The sequence below is a fragment of the Ictidomys tridecemlineatus genome, chromosome 4 (assembly GCF_052094955.1).
Source record: "Ictidomys tridecemlineatus isolate mIctTri1 chromosome 4, mIctTri1.hap1, whole genome shotgun sequence".
Taxonomy (NCBI): Eukaryota; Metazoa; Chordata; class Mammalia; order Rodentia; family Sciuridae; genus Ictidomys; species Ictidomys tridecemlineatus.
In genome coordinates, this window is record NC_135480.1 from 65,088,991 (window position 1) to 65,096,405 (window position 7,415).

Genomic DNA, 7,415 nt, shown 5'->3' on the forward strand with positions numbered 1-7,415 from the left:
TCATTTAAGTAAAAATATACTTGCCAAAGGAACAACTTTGAGACATTATTGATTCAGGGAGATAGGTATAGAGCATGTATTGCTTTCTAAATTATATATTTTCATAATGACTGAATTTCATATAATGAATTTTAAAAACAATAATTTTTGTAATCAATTTTAAAAACCAAATATTAGAAAAATATATTGTGTACACATTAAGGACAGTTTATAGGAACAAGTGGGTAGAAAGGCTTCACTTATGCTGATGGATCTGTCATCCAAGGTTTCCTTCATTATTATCTCCAGAAAGTTGCTCAAGTCATCAGAGAAAAAAGGAGTCAGTGATTCCATATTTCAACCAGTGGGCTTTAATGCAGTACCTACCCTATGAGACTGTCAACTTACTCTCTATATAGATAAAAAACACAGGCTAGCATGGTGGCACATTCCTGTAATCTCAGCTACTCAAGAAGCTGAGGCAAGAGGATTGCAAGTTTGAGGCCAGCCTGGACATCTTAGTGAGACCTTGTCTCAAAATAAAATAATAAAATATGGGGGACTGGGGATGTAGCTCAATGGTAGAGAGCTTGAACAGCGTGTGCAAGGCCAGATTCAATCCCCGGTACCACAAAGTGTGTGCGCTCTCTCTCTCTCTCTCTCTCTCTCTCTCTCTCTCTCTCTCTCTCTCTCATATGGTAACTGGTTAGCCAAGGTTCCAAGGAAGACAAGTGAACACTGGTTCACCTCTTCAGAAGAATTTTGCTTGAGTCATGTACACTTGGTTTTTCTTTCCACATCCCATTGCCACTGTTGCCATACCTCCAAGCAAGGCAGGACTACAAAAAAAAAAAAAAAACCCTCTACAGTCAGATCTAATTATGAATATTACATCATGAGGTCCTGTGCAGAGACATCTTGGAGCTCATGGGGATAAAAATAATAGTGGCCTATTCAGAGGGCTAAGTTACAAAACACATTGTAAAGATTCAATAAATAAAAATCATAGAAGGATCTGGGTGAAAGAATGGAGAATGCCACATCTCCATTATTTATAGAAGTCTTTGTTTTTAAGTAGCTCTTCCTCGGACTGCACAGTGGGCAACATAGGGGAGGGGATATAGACCACTATTGTACTAGGCTTAGAATAATCTGAACAAGCGGCTTACCATGAAGAATTGAGGGTGATTAAGCTGACTCAGGAGTGGAATGTTGTCTGTGGTCACTGAGTTAATCCTGGAGCACCAGGCTAGTGAGTATAGCCAAGGCTCATTGACAACGTATAAATTGATGTTGATGTTAGCGGCTTTATAATCTCTGGAACAAAAACAGAACCCAGAGGGTATTTAGATCCAGTTTAGCTCTCAACATCTTAAAGAGAGGAACAGCCACCATGTTTGTGAAAGGCTGTTGCCTAAATCTGCAGTAGTTCATCCAGAGACAAGATTCAACTTGACAGAAAGGTTCATGCAGAGAGATGAAGGATTAAATCTAGTAGCTCTATTTCCTATAGAAACAGTGGTATACTGGTAAATTAGATTTCTTAAGGGAAATTTAACAAAAGAAAAAGAAAAAGGAAAGCCTTATTTGGGGCATTTTAAAAGTTTCATGGTGTAAATATTCCTACTCCAATTTCAAGCTACCACTGGGGAAATCAATTCCCAGTCTCTGACTCTTTAATAGTTGTCTTCTACAAGCTAGTATGAGGTATCTCTGGCACATATTCATGTAACACCTGCACTTAGCTGTATCACTCACCACCCCTACTTTAATGTATTCCAGTGCTTATGACCCTACCCCTACTCCAATGATCTGATCACCTACTAGTCTTCTTTACTTGACCATCAGCAAGTTAAAGAATACTGTCTTATTCACCCCAGTATATTCAGACCTAGTATAATACCTGGCTCCATAAATATTAGTTGGGGGCACAAAATAAATATCAATCTGATGAATGTTTTAAATTTCAAATATAAAGAATTATTATAAGAATTGGATTAAAGGGAATAAAACTCAATTTGTCTCAAGGCACTGAATGTTAGTAGAAAATTGTACACTGTCTATAGAGACAGGAAAAAAGTAAAGGAGCACTTAATAATTCTACCAGGTTGTCATTTTTAGGGATTCAGTCCTACTCTGAAAACATACTGCATTGGTACCGTCAAAAAATTTTTTTTTAAATGCTGATATGGTATGTCATATTGGAAAGTGCTCGGTGCAAGCCTGTGTTTGGGTCCCAGCTCTTAACATTAGCCTGGCAAGCTCTTAGCCTCAGCACATAAACTTTAAATAATCTTCTACTGCCAGTATTACTAGAAATTAATTTATAAGAACTACCTCTAAGAAAATTCTACAGGCCACCTTAAGATAAATTTTAAAAAGAAAAAAAGGAAGGCTGGGATTGTAGCTCAGTGGCAGAGCTCTTGCTTAGCATGTATGAGGCACTGCATTCAATTCTCAGCACTGCATATAAATAAATAAATAAATAAATAAATAAATAAATAAATAAATAAATAAATAAATAAATAAATAAATAAATAAATGTCTATCAATAACTAAAGGGGTGGGGGAGGAAAAGGAAATTAGGCAACCAGTAGTAAAAAGTTACTTCTTGTACTTTTTGAAACCCAAACTCAAAAACCAATCCTATTTCTCTATATTAATAAGGAATATACAGAAACTGAAATTAAAGACAATACCATCAATAATCACTTGAAAGAAAACTACATATTTAGGTACAAATGTAAGAAAACAAGTATAAGCTCTTATGTTGAAATTACAAAATAGTAATAAAAGAACATTTTAACAAATGGGCTGGGGCTCAGTGGTAGGGCACTTGCCTGGCATGTGTGAGGCACTGGGTTCAATTCTCAGCATCGCATATAAATAAATAAAATAAAGGTCTATCAACATCTAAAAATATATATATTAAAAAATATTAAAAGAAAATGGAGAGATGTGTTCATGGATTTCAATCCAATGCGATAAAGCTGTCAACTGTCCCCAAACTGATCTGTAAGTTTAATGTTAGTTCTATAAAAGTTCCAACAAAGTTTTTTTGAATAATTAAGCCAGCTGATTCTAAATTTTTTATGGAAAGGCATAGTCCTAGAATATTAAAACAATCCTTGAAAAGAATAAAGTGAGAGGGAATCACTTTACTGGGTATTAAGGCTTACCATATAACTTATGATTATCAAAACAGGCCACATAAATCAGTGGACCAGAACAGAAAATTCAGAAACAGACTTACATAACTATGACTAAATAATTTTTGACAAAGGTATAAAAACAATCAATGAAAGAATCATTTCAACAAATGATACTGAAGAGCTGGATGGCCATAGGTCAGGAAAAAAATATATCAAAATCTCAACCTAAACTCACACTATATATAAAAATGAACTAAAATGGATAACAGATTTGAATGCATAAGTAAAAATATAAAACTTTTAGAAAAATATAGGAGAAAATCTTTGAAATCTAGGGCAAAGCAAAGAGTTCTTAGACTTGAACTAAAAATATGATACATCAGAGTGAACGTTGCTACTAAGTTGGACACCATCAAAGTTTAAAAAAAACAAAATAAAGTTTTACTCTGTGGAAGACCTTGCTAAGAAGATGCTACAGATAATATTGGGAGAAAATATTTGCAAACCATATCCAACAAAGAACTAGAATCTAGAATATATAAAGAACTCTCAGAATTCAACAATAAAGAAAAGAAAAACACATTTTAATGAAAAGAACATACCACTAGAAAATTAGGACATCAGATGTTCAACATCATTATCCATAAAAGAATAAAAATTTAGACCACAATTATGTCACTCTATATCTATCAGAATAATTAAAATACAGTAACAACAACAAAAATTGGCAAGGATGCAGAAGCTCTGGATCGAATATTGCTGGCAAAAATGTAAAATGGTATTACCTCTGAAAAAGTCTGGCAGTTTCTTATTAAACTGGCCAGGTAATTACCATAACCCAACAATTGCATTCATGGACATTTGTCCCAGTGAAATAAAAACTTGCATTCATATACAAATCTGTATATAAATATTCATAATAGTTTTATTTGTAACAGCTCATAAATAGAAACAATTGTCCTCAAGTTAGTGAATGATTATACAAACTTAAGTATATCCATCCATACTATCACATACTACCCATAAACAAAAAGAAACTAATATTAATAAATCGGAGACTTGGACAAATCTCATGGGAATTGTGCTAAATGAAAAAAAAATAGCCAATCCCAAAATGTTGCATGCTGTATGAATTGACTTGTTCTTGAAATAATATTACAGAAATTTTGCCATGAGTTAGGGTTTGAGGCAGTGAGGAAAGAAATAGAAGGAAACAGACTTTGGTTATAAGAGGGCAATACAAGGGATAAATGTAGTGATGGTCTGTATCTTGGTGGTGGTGTTGGATCCACAAACCTGCACATCTGATAAAATTGAAAAGAACTGTCCCTCCACCCCCAACATGCATCATGGCCCAGTGATTTCTGACAAAGGTGCCAAGAACATACTATGTGAAAAGAAAGAATAGAATTAAGAAAAAAATCACATAATCATCTCTATAGATGCTGCAAAAGTGTTAGATAAAATTCAGCACCCATTCATGATGAAGAACAACGAAGAAACTAGGAATAGAAGAATTTACCTCAACATCATAAAGGTTTTATAAGACGAACCCAAAGCCAGCATCATACTTATTGAGAAAAACTGAAAGAATTTTCTATAAAATCAGGAAAAAGACAAGGATGTCCATTCTCACCACTTCTATTCAATATAGTACTTGAAATTTTAGTCAGAGCAATTAGGCAAAAAAGGGAAATAAAAGGGACATAAATAGGAAAGAAACAAGTCAAATGATCACTGTTTGCAGATGATATGATCCTATATTCACAGGATCCCAAAATCTCCACCATAAGACAGCTATAGCTAATAAATAAATTCAGCAAAGTAGCAGGATAGAAAATCATGATACAAAAATCAACTGCTTTCCTATATTACAATAATGAATCTTCTAAAGAAGAAATAAGGAAAACATCTCCATTCACAATAGTCTCAAAAATAAATACCTAATGAAAGTTATTGAACACTGAAGAAAAAAATTAAAGAAGACACTAAAAGATAGAAAGACCTCCCATATTCATGGATAGGTAGAATTAATATCGTTAAAATGACCATATAGCCAAAAGTAGTCTACAGATTCAATGTAACCCCACCAAAATACCAATGACATTCTTCTCAGAACTAGAGAACACTGAGTTAAAATTCATATGGAACAGTAAAAGATGCAGAATAGTCAAAGCAATTCTAAGGAAAAAAAAGAAATGCTAGCTGGGCACAGTGGCACAGGCCTGTAATCCCAATGGCTTGGGAGGCTAAGGAAGGAGGATCATGAGTTCAAAGCCAGCCTCAGTAACAGTGAGGCACTAAGCAACTCAGTGAGATCCTGTCTCTAAATAAAATACAAAATAGGGCTGGGATATGGCTCAGTGGTCAGGTGCCCCTGAGTTCAATCTCTGGTACCAAAAAAAAAGAAGAAGAAGAAGAAGAAAAAGAAAAAAGAAAAGAAGGAAATGCAAGAGGTGTCACAATACCCAGTTTTAAATTATACTACAGAGCATTAGTACCAAAAACCGCATGGTACTGACATTAAAAACAGACACATAGACTAGTTGTCTGATCCTTGACAAGGTGCCAAAAACATATTGGCATATTCTCCCCCAGGAAAAAATGCACCAACACATTCACATTTCTTTTTTTTTTTAAAGCAAATGACAAAGATCCAGTTTACCAGCTTTTTTAAGCCTAAGCTTAACATTACTTTAAACTTTACTAAGTTGCCAGCATTCATGCACAACTAGAAAACATACTTAAATTTATATTAAACCAGAAATGTATTACCATTAATATATTAATATCTTTCATTACTAAATACTGGGGAAAAATCCAAATTATTTCTATAGAAGACTCATACTGGCAATGTTAGCTCACAGCAAGCTGACACTACTACTTGGCTCACATGTCAAACACAATGGAAAGCATATCCATGCTGGTGTTAGGATACTATCTTGTCCTAGCACTATTCAAAGTCAATGCTCACCTTGGATTATGTTTAATAAAAAAGCAAACTGCATTCAAATATTACAATTTTAAAGACAAAAAAAATGGTCCTACTGTGTGATCCTAATAATAAACCCAAAAGTCTATGACAAATAGGGGCTCTGATGAGCTGTTTATAAATAATTTAGATTAGGTACAATTTTACTGAAGTCAAGTTTGTCTGAAATCTTCAAAAAAATGTTCCTGTTAATCCTCAAATGGTGCTTGAATTACTTGCTATCCAAATGTAGCAGCTGCTCCTTCCGTTTATCATTAAGGACTTTAACTGGCCATCTTCTTCAACTGCTACTCTTTCTTGACCATTTTCCACAATTCTTTTTATAGTGATTACTATTTTGGTAAAAGTTGATATAGATATGAAGTTACCCATCCTATTGCTACCAAATGATGTAGAAGAGAGTGAAGTAAGGCCACTGTGACCTAGTGACCTAAATGAAGTAAATCCTGTATCAAATGAAGAAAATTCACCTCCAAATTATGGAAATCCACTGAAAGCAGAGAAAAGTGAGCTTGCATCTTGGTTTCTGCTTCCTTAGATATCCCTTCAGTTCCCAAAAAAGTCTTCAAATGAGTCTTCAAAGAAGTCGAATGAAAATGGGTCCTTTCCACCAAAAAATTCCCTGAAGACATCATCTGAGTTCTGGGATGTGAAGCCGAATTCAAATGGACTGTCAAAATGACTTCCACCTCCACTTCCACCATTTAAGCCTTCTTTGCCATACTTGTCATAGATGTCCTGTTTTTTAGCATCTGATAACACCTCATATGCCTCAGCTACTTGTTTGAATTTTTTCTCTGCTTCTTCTTTATTCTCAGGATTTTTATCTTAATGCCACTTTAGTGCCAGTTTCCGATATGCCTTTTTGATATCCTCAGGTGAGGCTTGTCTCTGCATGCCTAAAACTTCATAGTAATCTACCATATTTTAATAGATTGTTGGAACAAGTCAAAGGACGCAGCGGATGAGGCGGGTGGACAGGTGCTCCTAATCTGGCATGGCTGTACTCAAAAGACAGTCTTTCTAACAAATGATGATGGGAAAACTGAATATCCATATGTAGAAGAATGAAACTAGATCACTGTGTCATCCTGCACAAAAGTCAACTCAAAATGGATCAGTGATTTCAGAGGAAATGCTAGGAAAAAACAAGGTCAACACTCCAACACACAGATGCAGGCAATGACTTCCTCAACAGGATTCCTAAAGCTAGGGAGTAGTACCAAGAATTAATAAATGGAATGGCATCAAATTAAAAAGCTTCTGCACAGTAAAGGAAATAAGAGTGTAAA

At 34.7% G+C, this 7,415-nt stretch overlaps 1 pseudogene; it reads right to left on the reverse strand.

Moving 5' to 3' along the window:
- Positions 1-6,334: 6,334 nt before the first annotated feature.
- LOC101964744 (dnaJ homolog subfamily B member 6 pseudogene) lies at positions 6,335-7,047 on the reverse strand (annotated as a pseudogene).
- Between the last annotated feature and the right edge of the window lie 368 nt (positions 7,048-7,415).